General features: G+C 35.6%; 1 protein-coding gene across 11 annotated transcripts in view; it reads right to left on the bottom strand.

The window, feature by feature from the left end:
- LRRC4C (leucine rich repeat containing 4C) overlaps nt 1-18,112 on the bottom strand; it is a 490,575-nt gene that overhangs the window by 261,060 nt on the left and 211,403 nt on the right. The gene's annotated exons all lie outside the window — the stretch shown is intronic.

Here is an 18,112-nt window from a genome sequence, read left to right as displayed (position 1 = left end):
CGATTCACTGGAAGCCCTCAATGCAATGTGCACTATTTAGTGGGGCCACAAAACCTCTGTTTCCCAAGAATTGCATCTGTGTAATCAGATTTTATCCTTCTGCACAAACACAGACACAGAGTGACTCTTCCTATAATCTGTCCCAGTTCTAAAAGGGTTAATACAACTTAGTGTTGCTTTTTTAATTGCTTGTTGCAGTTTGTCTTCAGGTAAACAAAGTCACTGTGATTATTTTCTATTTAGAAACATGTCCTTCTCCAGAAATACAGTATGGACTGTTAGATTATTTGGCCTATAAACTATTTATGTGGTGCTGTTTTTTCTTTTTTTGTAAAGGAATTGAATATTGTGGTTTTATTAGTATTAATTTGCAAGGTCTTTCCCTCTGGTTACAGTATTAATGCAGAAAAGAAAGTGCTGCTTTGTGTATAAACTGTTTTCAAAGTCTAAAATATATTTCAGAATTGGAGAAAAAAATCTTATGTTTTCACTTAAAAGCTGGTTAAAATATATTTAAACAATTCTTTCTGTACTTTCTGGCTTTGTAGCTATTATTTTTTATAACTTTGTGAATATTCAAAATAACTAAAAAATTACTTGAAATGAAGCAGTCAGACACTATTAGTTACATTATAACACTGCTTTACCAGTGATATTTGGCATCTTTGAATTTTCTTCTTTGAGTTCACCATAAGATGTAAATTCAACTACAATGCAAACCAGTACAAGAGATACATAAATATTATATACAAACAAGAGGCATGTTTTTAATTGGATTTGGTTTCAACACTTTGAATGACTGGGCATAGTACAAATTTACTAGAGTCAAGGATGTGTGTGTGTCTGTGATGTTTAAACCAGTAAAGCCCATAACAAAGTATGATTTGGGAAAGCCCAAAAGCTAAACTTAGTTCAACCCTCAAAAGAACAGTGCAAATTATCAAGTCCAGTGAAATACTATTAGAAGAAGAAAAATATAATATAATCATGGCATGCTGCTTTAACAGTATAACCCTTCTGTGAATAGGTTGTAGAGACAGAGTTTACCCAGTTTTTAAACAAGGTTTCAGTGGTTGAGGCTTGAGGTGCAGTGACAGTTTCAAAAACTCCATTGCATTTGTATACTCTATACTAATCCCCAAGAAAGGATTGTAATCTTCAGGGTTGTCAATTGATACCCTTCACCAGCACAAAAGTCATCATAAAAGAAGGGCAATTACAAAACTACTGAATCTATGAAAGAGAGAAAACTGGAAGTGACTAAAGGCAGTTCATGCTGTGAGCATAAACAAAGGGCATCTCCTTCCTCTGCACCAAGCCTGTTCTGTGTGCTCCAGTATTTCAAGATCCTAAACAGAGGATTTTCTTCTTTTTCCACAGAGAAACTACTATGGAAAGACCTTTGTTTGATTTGTGACATCTGTTTGGTCTATCTTTGTTTTTGCCTTCCCAAATTGGATAAAACCAGTAAAAAAAAAAAATCATTCTTGGGTACTGCTGAATTTGAAGACCTCTTTTTTTAGCAGATTTCAAATTAGCTGAAGTTTGATAAACATGAACAAGGCAGAAGATGAAAGCTTCTCCATATAGGATCTGCTCTTTCAGCTTCCAATATTCCAGCATTCCAGGGAAATACCAACAAGCATAGCCATAATACGCACTGCTGATACTCAAAAACATCCTTTTCTGCTTCAAATTCCAACAATTCAACAGCTCTCAAAAGAGTTATGAAGCCTAAAATTAGCCGTAAAAGTTCATCCCATCACAGGCCTTTTCAAGTGTATTCTGAACTGAATTATTAGCACATGGAATTTGAATTTCAGCATTTGTAAAGTAATTCAGCCCTGTGAACAATGGGTTCTCTGAGGATTTCTTCAGTTTTTCTTATTAACCTCTCCCCGTAGAAGTAAAGAAAAAAATTCCTGCATCATCTGAAAGTTTTTTTTCCCTTTTATATACTTAATGCAGTGGTGACCATATGGTTACAGTCCTGTCCTTTTAATCTCTTTTTACTCTGCAGTGTTTGTGTGTGCTATTGAATAGCTGCCATACATCACCCCAGAGGAAGGATTTTGTTTCAGTTCTGGATAACGGATTTGCTGTACCATAATAGTTTTTTACAGTGATTTACCTTATCAGCACAGCCCTTTAAGACTGACCCCTTCTGAAATTCAAGACTTTTACATGATATCAGCTTGTTACATCCATTCTACTATTAATCTCTTCAGTTTAATAGTTTTACTTAAGGTAACTTGAACATGAAGAATAAAAGAAAGCTATTAAAATGTGATACTCACTGGGTGGTGTTCATATGGAATAGAGATTCCTCGTTCACAGGTTTCACCATATTCCCTTTTCAAACCATTCCCTGTTGGCCAAGCCCACAGGGGACTATAAAGACCTTTTACATTTGCCTATAGCCTGATTACCAAGACCTCCTGGAATCAAGAGACATTTTGAAGTCGGTCCCAACTGCTCTGCTATTTTCAATGAAAGCACTCAGCAGAACAGCTTGTTTTACTTATGTTTTTAGTCTTCCTTTTGCAGTTCTCCTAGGCAAGACTTACTGACTGAAAAAATAAGTATTTTCTCTCAGAAAAGTACATAGGCATCCAAAGACAGAAAAGAAGATATTGCATATTGAGAAATGGAGAAAAATTAGCAACAAAAATATATCTGAGAATTCAGAGGTCACTGGATCCATCTTCTTGCTGCAAGTAAACACAGTCATAACTATCAGAAGCTGTCAAGCATTGTGATAAGAATTCTCCTTTTTCCCAGAAAGTTAGCTCTTTTCTAGCTAGGCTATACAATACTTAAAATACTCCATCAAAATGTATCCAAGCCTAATTTCTCCATTTACCTCTCTGGCAGCCCCAGATTTTAATGGATTCTTCCTGCTCTGGCACTTAATTGTGTGTCCATGCATTTAGAGAAAATAAACACAGTCCCTTCTAGCTTCTCATTTTTCTATGTTAATTATGTCATCCTCTTCCAGACCTCCCTCATAAAGGAAGCCATTTCTCCTCTGACTATCATAGATGATATTGTTTACTGTAATTTGAAATCATCACCTGAATATGGAACAAATAAAACAGACCTCTTTACAGTATAAATTTATGACTGAATTTTTATTTTCTCTACCTCTGCTGGAAATTCCTCCTTCACTACCTGGAAGAGTTTAAAATGGTACCAAATCAGACTATAACAAAACAGTAGAATTTCAAAATATTTATACCCTTATAAAACATAAATAGTCATGCTTAAGTATATCACTTTCATGCTGACTCCTGGAAAAGTATGTCTGGACTTTTCTGTAAGTCAAGCAATGTACTCATACTTGATATGACAATGCAATCTTTGCCTACCTCTACAACAACTGAACAGTAATCTGATAAACAAAAAATAAATATTGGATAACAATTACCTGGCACAGTTAATATTCAAAAGATAACTCTAAGAATATGAAAAATAACCCTAAAAGATTATTCTTTTAAATTGCATTATAAAAATAGTATGAAATAAAAGTTTTATTCAGCAAAGAGAGGAAAGTTGGTCAGCTACTGTGACCTACAGCCAATACTCGTTGCAAGAGAAAAAGCACATGAATCACAAATTAGGAAGAGAGATGTGAATCACTAAACTGCTCCTCTTTAGAACTATTTTGGCTAAAAGAAGGTAATTTCATGCATTTTCAGCTGTTTTTGTGAAATGCCTTTTAGGGTAGCATGAACATCCCTAATGGACAGATATTTGAATAAGATGACCATCAAAGCAGCCTGTCACAAATAACAGACATAACAAAAAGTGAAACCTAGAAATGCATTTATGTAAAATTTCCTCCAATTACAAAACCTCCACTACAGTTAAGTACCTCTGACATAAAGTGGTTGGGAAAACTTGAAGCCATGCTTTACATGTCTCCAGGCTCCTAACAAAACAACTTTAAAAACAAAGGAGCCCCTTGAAGGAGAAAGCAGATACAATCTCAAATAAATAATGCAATCGTAATGAAAAAATTTACTCAGTTATCTCAGAAACTCCTTCCTCAAAATCTTTAATAGCATCAGGGTTTTTTGATCCTTGTACTAAGTTCAAAGCTTTGTTAACAAAATGAAGCCAAGTGTTTTACAGAACCATCTGAGTAGTACCAATAGATGACACTGAAGGCAGATTCAAGCCCAACAAGACAAGTCTTTAGATAAAACTTAAATCTGATCATGTAGGGCTCTGCCATCATTCAAGTGCCCAGCTGTGCATCTGTTCTTTGCACATCTCACATGTATTACACCATGGACAAAGGCAGTCCCTCCTCTCTACTCTGCACGAGACACAGCAAGAAACAAGGTGCAGGAAGCCACTGGGAAGCTGCCAGGTCGCTGCCATTGTAGCAAGAGTTCTTCTTTGAATTAACATAGAGTGTTTTGTATGTTCCAGTTCTGCTTTTAATAGGGAAGATGGCATGAGTATTTTTCTGATCAAGTCTTTCAAATGAAAGAAAAAGTGGGATGGGCAAAGAAAGGGGATCTGGGGATCTGAAAATTAAAGTAAGAGGAATGTACTTCCTTGACCTGTAAATGGCATAAAAATAACTTTTTTTTTTGTTTTCTGATTAAAACCAAAGGAACTGAGCAGACAGTGTCTCCATTTTTGCTATCTTATATACCACATGGTCTTACAACTGTAGTACTTTTTTTCAGAGCCACAAAAAACTACGTGAAACACAAAAAAGATATTTCAAAGAATATACAGTAATGATAATATTACATAACTTCTCATTTTTCCTGTACTTTTTTTTCCTCCTTCAGTAAAAAGAAGTATCAGCAAAACTTCTATTTATTAAAACTGCAACTTATCATCAGATTATATATCACTGATACGTTTCATTGCCTGATGTTTGAAAAATTAAGGGGTGTTGACTCCAGAAAGAAGAGAAATATTATTCAGAAGAATGATCTGGAGCTACATTTCCAGCTTTGACCAAGAGCAATATATTCCATGATATACTCCTGCTTGTTAAGAAGTAAAACCATGTCTCATTTAAATTTTGAAAATAAGATATGCTGCTTTTCCTTTTATAACTCCTTTCCAGCTGCATAGTCAAGTACCATCACAGCACTGAACAGTTTCAATATGGTCCAACCAGCACAGAGAAGTTCCCCTCCCTCAATGTGGAGCAGCAAATCCACATTGGAGCATTTTTCAAGCACATTTCCAGACTGCTTGCTGTCCAAAGCCTGGTTTGGATCTCCAAAGTGCTAACAGGATTTCCTTCCTGACCTTGAAACTATTCAGTCACTCCTGACTGAGAAGCAGCCATGGTAAATTTTGGGTGACCACGGCCCATCCTTCCCCAGCAGTACCAGGCCAGTGCCTCAGATCATTTGGAGAGTGAAACACCAATACAATTATAGCCTCATCATGTTCCTGCTGCTGTTCTACAACTTTGCTTTGTCAGCTACTGACACAAAGCAAGATATTTCTCGCAGTTCTTCAAAGTTGTTTAATGAGTGATGAAAGTTGGTAATAGAAATAATTGTTATGTATACTGCTCCAAAACTGACAGAAGAAACACCTACGAGTATTATAATCCCATACTCTTTTCCAGAAATAAAGAGACATAGAAGAAGGACGTTTAACTGTGCACAACTATCATCTTCCTTTCAGCATAATAATGGTTGTGTATCTATATAATTAAAGATAATTATAGACTATAAAATTTGTACAGCGATTAACCAAAAACAAGATGATGCTCTGTGCTGCCAAGACAAAGACATCCATCATTGAAGTTCCTCCCTCTCGTATTTGGAATTTCCCCCCATTCTATTTCTGTTACCTTCAGCATTACAGTATATCTGCAACTCAAAAAAATAATCCCTGATTTTCAAAGTGCCATATTAAATCTGAGTTGCTCCATTATTTTAACTTTAACAGAATAGTGAAATGAGACTTTTACAATTATACTTTAGCCAAAGAAGCACATTTATCTCTAATACTAAGAAAGTGTTGAATGTTCATCCTGTAATAGTAAATACTATAATCCTTACAGATATGCTCTTCACTAATGCCATTGCAGATACTCTCATTATTAACGCTACACACCTAATCCTTTTCTGAATACCTGATTGCTGTAATTTCTATAATTATATAGATTACTCAGGCTAGCTCTGTACCAGATATAATGGTATTTCCTTCTTAATGCTATTTCTCCATTCACTTTAACATCCATTACTAGCATGGCACACTTATTTCTTCTGAGTTTTTCAAGAGAGATTTTGGATATATTCCTTTGAGGGAAAAAAGCCCCAGATTTACTATCAAGGTTTTCCATGTAGTAACAAGAACACATACAAATGAGCTTGCTATTTAACAAGGAATAATTTGGAACTCTGAATTCCTGCTCTATGTTGAATACATGCACTATGCATACTTTACATCTGCAAAGAGATAAAATATAAAGTCCAAGGTATCAAACTAAAGATTTCAGAAAGCAACAAAAGATGCAAGTACACAGACTGTATTGCCACTCTAATTTCAATGTACTTTTGTTGAATGAAATTTAATGCAATTTGCCTTTTCTTTTTTTGTAATTCTCAAATGCACATTCCCTGCATAATTGGTTGAAGAGAATATCATGAAGTGAGGCTAGAAGATCAACAGTTACCCTATCTTCTGTTGAAGGTTAAAATATGTGACATATAGCTGGTTTTCATTTAATCAAACAACACTTCCACTGTATAACGTAACCACAGATATGCAACTGTCTTCATGAGTTTCAATTTGGAATCATATTTTTATTTTTCTTTGGCTGGAAGCATTAGGAATTTCTCATTTTCTCTAGGGCTGTTTGGCCTAAATTCAAAGGATTTTTTGGATGCACTGTCATAATGAAAGTACTTCATTTATGTTTACACTTCCAGCCCCTCCATGGAGAATTCTACTGAACATTTAATTCATTCAATTTTCACTAGGAAAAGTGCACACTGCCTGTTTTTGTTCTCTGTGACTGGAAAAGAAAAGTACACTTTTTAGTGATTTATCTATTTTCCTTACAGATTTGTTGAACAACTTTTATCTAATGGGTCAGTCAGTGTTTTCTGTTCATATTATTTGTACACAAGACTGACTCCATAGGTCTTATGTCATTGCATCCTCACTGGAAAAAGTAATAGCAAAAAGAATTCTAATTTCAATGCAGGAATTATTCATCACCATCCTGTGGCTCCTTTGTTAAATCAAACTTTTCTCCTTTGCTGTTAATTTTTCATAACAGCACTTAGTTGAAGGGATCAGAAATACTACTGAAACACATTAGCAAACTGCATGTGCAAAAATACTGTTGGTGACATGCTTGCCCATTTTGACTCCAGAAAAAAAAATTAGTGGATGAAGTTACTGAAAACATTTTTAAGGGAATAAAATTCCATTTACTTTCACTTTGACTGAAGAAAGGAAGAGAAAATGTTAAGTTTATGTAGAAATGGAACAACCTGGTCATTTTCAGGTTTTTTTTTTCAAGATGAAGTATGAAAAGGGTCACTCATTTCACACTGCTATCTCTTGAACTTCTCAAAAATAAAATAAATGTGGCCGCAGTCCAAGAAGCTCAAGCAGTCATCCAAGAAACTGACAGTATCTTTCAGGAATGAAAAATGACTGTCAGCATGAGAGACAGTTCTTAGTTTGCCTGTCATTATTTACTTCTAAGGTCTGCCTAGTCTGGGGAGATGTCAAGGGAGCAGCTGTCAGACTGAAGGCAACAGAATTAGGAAAACAGCCTAAACTTATATTTGAATCATGATTGATCATAACCTGTACTATGCAATCAGATAAATGTAATAAGGAGGCAAAACAAAAAGGAAGGAGTTGTGCTCACTCAGTAAAATATTAGCAATACTATAGACTAATAGTTAATTTATAGTTGCTCGGAAATATTCTACAGAAATGAAGTCTCACTGAAAAATAATGATTTGCAGAATTTCAGGTCTCTCAAAGTATATAATAAAACCCCTGATTTATATTCGTAACTGGTCTGGTTTCCTGGACCTTTTGCCAAAGAGGAACAAAGCTCGAGTACTACTTGAAACATGCTTATCAAATTTTCATTTTTCTCTACAATTTATCTCAAAGTATCTAATAAATAATCAGTAAGTATAACATTTATTTTTAAAGCTGAGGGAAGTAAGGGACTCATGTGACAAACTTCACAAACCCATTAACAAAATCCACCAGTGAGCTGAGAAAGTGTTAAGCTTTTCTGGCTCACAGTCTAGGAGTGGACTACACCTTTTATTCAGATTGGTTTTGTCTGAGCTATCACTTAATGATGTATGACTTCCTTCAGAGTGGAGCTGACTTCAGTTTATCAACTTAGTTGATTTGTGCCATCTGAAACTGATCAGACTTCTGTCATCTGGGATATTACACTGATGCCTAATTCAAATAGTACACAGATCAAGAATTCTGTATTCCTAAAATAAATCTGGCGTATCAGAAATTTGGTATTTCAACATATACATAATACATTCAGACTTTTTCAAAAACATCTTTAGAGCCATGATTTAACTGCTGAATGCTGTTTCTTCGGCATAATAATTTTGATGGGTTTGTATTTGACAACTTTCTGCACCACTGAAGAAATTTAAGTAAAGTAGAATTATTCATTTGCAAACATCATGATTTCTTTTTTCATTGCATTAGCAAAACATGAACATTTCAAAGACAAAATGAAAATGTCTTCTGAAATTAAGTGGAAATATCTCAAAGTTTTACATAAAAAGCTAAATTAAGAAATAAAAAAATTATCAAAATGTACATCATGATTTACCTGTTCCTGTATCTTACCACCTATTACTATTCCAGCTGCTACTTTTTTCTGCATTTTCTCTCTCTTTAAAGCAGTGTACATCCCTTTCTTTTTCTTGTTTCACAAGAACATAGAGGCTACATTACCAGAATATCAGACAATTTTTCACCTTGTAAAGGTGATGTAAGCGCAGTGCACCTTTATTGATACACTGCAAACATTACTGAGTATGTGCAAAGATAATAGGTTGATTATTCACAAAAACTGTTAACAAAGTGCTGTTATGTGTGGTAGGTTGTGCTGGCTTTGGCTGGGGTGAAGTTAATTTCCTAGTAGCATGTTTTCACTTAGTTCCTATGACAGCTTTTGGTGCATTTTTTAAGGTTCTCTTACAATGGACCTGCAACAGATTAACACTTGCTCCCATATACCAAACAAGAAAAAGAAATATTAAATATCCAGTTTATCAATGATGCAATCAGCAAACAGCCACTATCTAACCATTAAATGCTGTCATCTGTAGCAGATTAGTCTTGGTAGCATAATCAACATTAAAGCAAGTAGTTCATCTGGCAAATACATCAGGATAAATCACTTGAAGTATATCAGAAAAGAAAAATTATCTCAGAAAATCTACCTGACTGTTCCCAGGGATTAAAATATATTAGAAAACATCATAAATCTTAGGTATTAATGCTGATGTTACACATTCTGTGTGTTTCAGGCTCCACATTAAAAGGTATCATGCCTAACACTGTAAGCTTTCAGAAAGACAAAGTGATAACAAAGGAGAAGTTGGTTAATTTTTTTTCCTTAAAACCTTTAAGTGCAAAGCATTACATGCACGCAGTTCATCAGTGGGACTGGGGAAGAAAAAAAAAAAAAATATTTCTCCCCCAAATCTGCCAGCCACTCAAAAAGACTTGCAATGCTGAAACTGCTGTCTTCTTTACTTATTTATTCGGCTTAATTTAACAATGAAACAACTCTGATTTGTAAATAGTAACTAAATAGTAACTGGCTTTAACTTTTCTTGTATTGCCTTCATCTCTGTGACCTTTCAGTGAGGCTTTTACTGACATAACCCCTTTGCATTTTACTCTCCTTGACCTAAAAAATAGCATAAGTGAAGTTTCCTAGAATTTTTGTATTTAGTAAAATAGTTGTTCCTATGAGCTCAGAAGCTATACACTATGCAGCACAGGAGAAAAGTTTTCAAGACTTAAAATTGAATTTTATGAATGTGTTCCTACACTAGCAAACAAGACTTACACCTGTTCTGTGAAAAATCAGACTCTTCTTCAATAGCCTCTGTCTGAGAAACAAAAGTTCTCCTAAGGGTAGGGTTCTGTTGCTCAGCAAGTCTTATCAGGAAATAAACTCTACTGTCAGGTCTTTCTTCAATTTTTCATTTCAAAAGCAGTATTATCCCTCTTGGTAGAAACAAAACACGAGAAAATACTGCAAAACATTTGTCATACACTATTTCTTCAGAGCCAGATAGCATGCTCTACAAAAAAAAAAATGTCTTTGCTACCATATCCTTTCTTGATTTATTCTTCAAGCTTTCATTGGAAGCTTTATTTCTGCAATCTTCTGTAAACATTATTTCCACGAGTTTATTTTTTTGGTGAAGGTGCTCTGCACACACTCCGATCCAAAAATCAAGAGATGGGACTGTCTAATGATAATGATCCTATTATTCCTGTAGAATTTCATCCACGAATTTGCCAATTTGTCAGTACATTGACAGATAGCAATTCTTCCCCTTACATATATTTAATTGCTTCTACAATCCCATTCATCACGTTTCTCTGAACCTTTCTGTACACGTGGAAGATTTTTCTGGGTTTCTAGCCTACTACTTCAGATTTAACTTTCTATATATATACTGGGTTTTTTATTTTTTTTTTATTTTTAATTTTAAATCTAAAAAAGAACATCCATGTCTCAGTTTACTAATTTACCTTGATGAAGTATATTTAGGTTTGTATGAAGACTTCCTTTAATAAAGGAATATTATACACAGTGATGATGCACCTCTCTATGCTGTATACAAGCAAATGCTTGGGGCAGTTTTCTGGGAGCAGAAGTCAAAACATTTGGGGGATGGGATCCCCAATACAAAACCAGGGTGTTCCATCTGCAGTCATTCCTTGCCTTAAACCAGCACCTAACTCTAACAGAATTGCCAACTGTGAGCTGAACAATCATAGAATCATTTAGATTGGGCAAGTCCAACTGCAGCAAGCCCAATGAGCCACATTTACACTCAACAAATGCTGAATAATTATTTGGAATAATTTATGGATAAGCACACATAGTCCATAACATGTTCAAAAAGGGCATACAAATGCTTTTAAAGGTATTTTTGAGGGGTTTTATTCTATGTGAAGTAATCACTTTCTGTATTTTAGCAGCAAAATAAAGCACAGAATGAAACACAGGAAAAGGTAAATCCTATTATGCCATGATGGCAAGAAGCATAATGCCTTCTTTGGAAAACATCAAGCATCTGATAGCATTTAACAAATAATTATCATCTGGGAAGCATTGCACAAAACAGGAATAACTGTCAGTAAAAACATGGAGCTAACACTCTATAAAGCATGTCTTATTTGTTTTGTAAATCTTAAATATATTTCAGGAATGAGTTGTTGGGTTTTGTTTTCTAAAAAGAGCAAATCTAGCACAGATGTAAACATCAATTACTCCATCCACACACAACAAAAGGTTACAAAGGTTACTCTCCCTTAGTGAAAACACAGCAGATACTATGAACAGAGGTGAAGATAAACACATTTCATTCTGGATTTGTAGTATAATATGTTCCCTTCATCATTGTATCAACAGAATTGTATCTTTCTGCATGGTCCACCACCACTTAGTGTCACTGGATATTTTCAGTCCATTTGATATGTCTGATGTGCCCTCTGGCTACATGTATTGGAAAGAGAGACTTTTGCACGTTGTTGGCCATTCAGACAGCTGCTTATGAAAATGAAAGAGAATTGAACCAGAAATGTTCAGAATATCAAGAGAGATTTTCTGTGAGATGGAGGAGAAGTTAATGACATGGAAACTGAATCAGTATGGTACCAAAGCTGATTTGTATTGTTCTTTAAAGTGCTTTAGGGCCCAGGAGGACAATAACAACAGGAAAATAAAAGGCATAACAAAGAATTACAAAAGATACCACTGTCTCACCCTGAATGACATCCTCCTCTATTTGTCCTCTTTTTTGCTGCTGATTCACAACATGCACTGAGGAGTAACAAATATACATTTGCTCTGGCTTGGCAGAAAGGGCACAGAGAGTGCAGGAAGTCAGAGCTTGCTGCTCATATTTCTGATCTCTTTTCCATGTCTCTGGCTAAATGCTTCTATGGAAGCTTGAGAAGTGGCTCAAAATGGACTCAAATAGACAGTGAAAGGGAAACAAAAGTTGTTTTCTTTTATATTTTCTATTTTTCATATAGGAAATATAAATTAGGTATTCACCATTTTGCATCACTATTTTACCAATTGTTTTATTAAGACATTAGCATTAAAATATGTGCAGTAATTGGAGCATGAAACAGGCATTAATCCAAGTAAACAACATTTGAAGTAGAAAATCATCTAAGTACTTTCTAATAGAGATACCAAGAGTATGAAGTTTGTGCACAATCCCATCTTTTGGTAAGTGATAACTTTGTCTCATAGTAATCTGAAACAGAACAACTCCTCTAGGAAAACTCACAGCATCCTCAAATAGATTTCTTTGACTCCTATTTTTCTGAAGTTACTTTAAAATTTTGACCCTTTTTTTTCAAATCAAAACACCTAAAACTCACAGAAACACAGTTGTCTCAAGTTGATAAAAAACAAGAGAGGGATATAAGAATATTTAGTAGTTATCATCTAGGATTATACCTGCATTGAGCTGTCTGTCTCCTATAATTCAGAACAGGAGCGTAGAACAGACTACACTATCTCCAGACCTGTTACAATAATAGTTTTGCTCAGCTCTTTCATTTAATGCTACTCTCCATACCCAATAGAGTATTCCTACCAACTGTGTCCTAAGATATGTCAGTGTAGTCTGTCCTTGCATTGTTATTGACTCATTCAAAGCTCAGAGGCTGATTGAAAAGGGCTGCTACAGACCCTTGCAGAAAGTGTTACCAATATTTACTACTCTGGGCTCAGCCAAGGAGCTTTCCAAGAATTATACCCTCAGAGCCTTGAGACAGCTTGTGGAAGCTCTCTCATTCTGTTACTGAGACATTTTGACTGTGTTCTGGAGAACAGGAGTGATCCATTTTTGGGTTCATGGTGTGCAGCAGCAGGGACATTTAAAGCTACAATGATGCACTGATTCATCTCAGATGTGTTTAGGGTGACAGTAGCTGTATTTTTCACATTGTCTGATAACATTCACAAATTACTCTAGCCACAAGTCCCCCCCATGACTTAAGATCTGTGCATATCAAGTAGAAAATGCAGAATTTAATGTGATCTAAGCTTATGTAGGTGACAACAACAGAACTGGGGTGACAGTTCAATAAAATGTCTGCTTAATAAAACAATTCATAGCATTTAATTCTTTTGTGCTGCTCATCTTGTGAAATTTCAGGTGTTTCCCGTTTTATTGCACCTTTGCTTTTCTCTGCGCAAAATGAGCCAGAGAAATATGTGCTCTTTATTTCTACTCATATTCATTAACCAATTGTTGGTGTATTTTAGCTACATCACCAAGTAAAGAAAACTTCATCAGAATTAATTTTACTATTTTGAATGATGTTAAGAAGCTGATATTTCTCATAAACCTGCATTTTCACATGCTCTTCTTTTCCTCTCCTACTATTCTCATTACAGTGGGAGTCAATGTGAGGAAAACACATGGCTGCTTCAGGTAGAAGTCATATGTGGTCATACCCATACCTTAATTAACAGCATTGTTTTCTCAAATAGCAAAGCATGTTACCTTAAAAAAAAAAATATATATATACACATACCCAGATCACCGGAATGACTAAGAATGAATGAACACAGACATTTTTGACTGTGGACAGTATCCATCTATCCTCCAAAGGAACAAAATAGAATTAGGTAGCAAACATGAGTGAGTGACTATGTGTGCGGTGAATAGGATATTGGTAAATTAATATTCTAGAACTCTGAATAGATTTGGAATTGAATTTAGTGAAGAAATTGGTTTAGTTTTATTTTAGCCAAGCAGCATTATCCAAACTTAATTACTCTTCCCAATGCTTGAAGTATTTCCATTTGCAGAAGTGACAATTCTCTAACAAAACTGGCAATGAATACCAGAACTGAAGTGAAACATCTTCTCTATGACATTGACATTTAGATTATTTAGACAGACATATATATAAATCACATCCTGGCATCTTATCTTTGAGAGAAGCAGATCTGCTAGAAAAACAACTGTACACACAGCAAATGTAAAACTATACTACCATATATTTACCCTAATTTTTAATGAGAAAAATAATAATAACACTTACTGTGGCCACAACATAAATACATATGTAGAGATGGAATTTATTTTCAGATATAATGCAGTTTCCAGAGATAAAAAAGAGCTGAAATTCTTGATATCTATTTTTCACACCACAGGTACAACTTTACCATATGAATTCTGTCCCTTTGCTCAACTAACAACAAATGCAGGATGCACTTGATAAGAATCACTGGAGTATCCGGCTTTTCTTTTAATAAAGCAGTTTGGAACATTTTTCAAACAGAAGGACTGCAACAGAATGAAACTTCAACAAAGACAAGGACTGTCAGGATGCCAGTAAAACAGCAGCAACAAAGAAGCACCCAACAATGGTTCTGATATCAATACCTCTAAACTAGGGAATTTCAAACACCACTTTTTAGAACTGGGGAGAAGTGCAACTCTCTTACACCTCTTTGGTATATCAAGTTCAAAGTACTGTAAGACATCTATCAAAATTTTCCTTCAAAACAAGAGTGTTTCATCACATATCTGATGTCTTGGCACACACCTCGCTTCCAAAGCCAGCTGCAACCTTTCAGCTGACACCCGGTGCACAGACAGCTGCTCCCTGTGTTAGGGCCAAGCTGCCAGCTGTGTGACAGCAGCCCCGCACCTCTGCGGCAGCCAGGCCAAGTAACAACTCTGGAAACAAGAGAAAACTCTCTAGAACGCAGCATTCCTGAGTCTGCACCAAGGAAACTTCCCTCTGTTTAACAGAAAAAAAGAGTCCATGACAAGTATATACAAAACCATACTATTTTGCTATTTTTCTGTCACCTATGAGAGCTTTTGACAGCTTTGGCCTGAAAGGTCACAGGACCACATAACCATAAGGGTTTAAGAGCTAAATGGTCCTTCAAGGCCTGTCTGCAAAACCATGAACACTCCAGTTTGGGCAAATCCAAATCTAGAATTGCTGTTCTGACATTTTAAAAGACAGTCATGGAGAATTACAGCAGATAACATGTTTAAATTTTTTCATCTTCAGAAGCTTTTGTGTTTCTATGTAAATATATCAAAGCTCTAAGGACACAAGGGAAAAAAAGGCATTTGCCAACACTTACGGTACAACTTTAGAAGTTTCAGCTAACTGATTGGTATCAACCATGCCATATCTACCAGAAATATTTTAAATGACAAGACCATAAATTGGTGATGTACAGGACATAATCTTACTCCTGTTCCAAAGGGACTTGGGTGACAAAATAATTTTGTAATAATTTTACTGTCAGCCAGATCTGCAGTCTGATAACTGAAAACCTGCAAATGAATCAGTAGAGCTTTCATTTTTGTGAATAAGGTTGTATTTAATATGTGATATGTGGTATAAATACCACTCAGTATACTAAGTTGCTGAGGATGAAAGTATCTAAGAAATGCAAGTATTTAATAGAAATGAAGAATAGAAATAGTAGAAATAAAGTTAGTGTAATTTAAACACATAAACTGCATTTAATATATGTGATGGTTTATGACAATTAGATTGAATTGCATGTAGTTTTGATGTATTCCAATCAAAGCCTTCTTTTTATTCTTTCACTTTCTGCCCTGGGTGTGTGGAAGCAACTCAGACACCTAATAACATTAGCCATACTTTCTCACAGACATTAATGCTTGATATGTTTCAAATCAATTTTTTATAAGCCCAGAATCTCAGCAGTCCAAGACTGAAAAAATTACATCTGTCTCAAAACTACAGGATGTGTGGGAGGGGACAGATCAAGCTCAGCAAAGGTGGAACAGCGCCCTGCCCCACACCCCATCCCCTTTGGAGCCTCTAGTGCAGCTGTCAGTGTCTGGCAGGATGGAAGCAATGTCCCACCCCTGCCCTGCAGGCCCAGTACAGCCCAAGAGTGGCTATCAAGCAAAAGCCCTGCCTGGGGAAGGATGGTCACAGGAAGCCAGAGTAGATAAAAAACATTGCACAAAGATGCACCTGGTTGTGTACCTTATTACCAGGACTTTGGAGGAAGCATCTTCATGATTTTTCCATCATAGCCTGGCCTTTGTATGATTTAACCAAAAAAAGAGCTTGTGACTGGACACTGATACATGAGGAAGTCCTAAAGCTGCTGGGTTTTGAGATAGCTCTTGGCCCCATTCATCCAGAGGACCCTTTGCAGGCCGAGTGGGGTTTTGTTGTCCATGGGCTGTCAATCCATGTGTGGCAGCATGGACCAGAGGATCCTACTCATCCAATCCAATTTCACTCACACAGCTTTAAGGATGCTGAAAAGCAAGACTCTGTAGAAGAAAAAGGGGGTGTGATGAAATCAGCCCTACAAGAAGGGACGAGATTGTAAGACAGCAGACAGTAATACAGAGGGGCCCTTTTAAGGTCCTTAAGACAAGGATTTTGGGCGCATCACCCATTTTTGGGGTGGCACAAAGAGAAGTGGTCAGGAAGGGGAATGCTCAGATAGAGCATTATAGCCACATTCACAGAAGGGAGTTGTTTTCTCTCCCCAACCCCCACAGCTTCAAAAGGGTGTTTTTAAAAGGGGATATTAGGCAGCTAAGATTTGCTAGACTAAAAGCAGCAGAAGAAACTGAGAAATGTTACTAAATTAGCAGTAAATTCACAACTTTGACAGTAAATCTTTTGTCCTTCAAACTGGCTCTAGAAACCAAAATGATAATTGCAGTAACCTATCAAAAGCCTTCATTTAAATGTCTTTCTCTGTATCTAAAATTTTCTGCTAGAATGTAGCTGCATAAAGCTGTACAGTTGAGACTCTAACAGCAACCTAGCCTATATGAGAGTGCTCCTATGCAGAATGCACACTGCAGTGTTTGCTTGGGTGCACACACTACAAATTCCTCACCTTCAGACAGTAACTGAAACTGATGAAACATCAAAGATTTATAACTACTTGAAACACCATCACTTCTGCCCCAAAGGAAAAAGTTAACCTCAGGCCTTCAATCCTCCAAATTAATAATCAGTCCTTAGAACTTAAGGTCTTTATTAGTTCTTCAAATTTAATGTTCTCACTGTACCTCCTACAGTTTCCTCACAAATTTGCTTAAATAGGAAGAATTATTTAATTCCTAACAATAAACTTGGACCAAAATAAAAGAACAACATTGTGCACATTTACAAGTATTCGTCACTACATTAGCAGCAAGGAAACATATTATTATAAAATGCATGCCTGAAAATTACAAGGCTTCAAAAGCATTTTTATTTCAAATCAGTTTTTAAAGAGTGTGATTTGTCTAACATGTTATTAGGACCTCTTCAGATGAAAGGAGAAAAATGGATTAATAACAAAGAGCATATTGATTGAAATCTAATTTCTATTATCACAGCTAAATTATGTTTTTGCATGCAAGCTGAAGCTATGTATTTTGAGATACACAGTCCCCTAACACAATGTCACTCATTTCTCTGCTCCTACTTAGAGTTGTTTCCTGTTGAATTGAAAATAACAGTGCCTCAAGTAACTACACAGTATAAAATGCTTCCAGTTAGAAGCCAAGTCTCTAACTAGAAAAAAGAATTAAATCAATCATTCCCAAACAGTGTTTTCAGCTGAAGAATAATATCCACATAAAACCACTTTAAAACATTATGTACCTGGACTATTATCAACACTGCTCAGATGATTATTTTTTCACCCCCCAAATCCCACAACAATAAAACTCCTAAAAGAATTTTTATTCTATCAAATAATGATTAAAAAAAAAAGAAAAAACACAGAACAAACTGAATCAGGAAGTCTAGTAAATGAAAGATATTAAAGCAGTACAAAAACAAAAGCAAACTTATTATGAGCTGCCCCAGGTTCACA

The sequence above is a fragment of the Passer domesticus genome, chromosome 6, assembly GCF_036417665.1.
Source record: "Passer domesticus isolate bPasDom1 chromosome 6, bPasDom1.hap1, whole genome shotgun sequence".
In the NCBI taxonomy this organism is placed as follows: domain Eukaryota; kingdom Metazoa; phylum Chordata; class Aves; order Passeriformes; family Passeridae; genus Passer; species Passer domesticus.
This window is presented reverse-complemented; position numbering and strand designations above follow the sequence as displayed.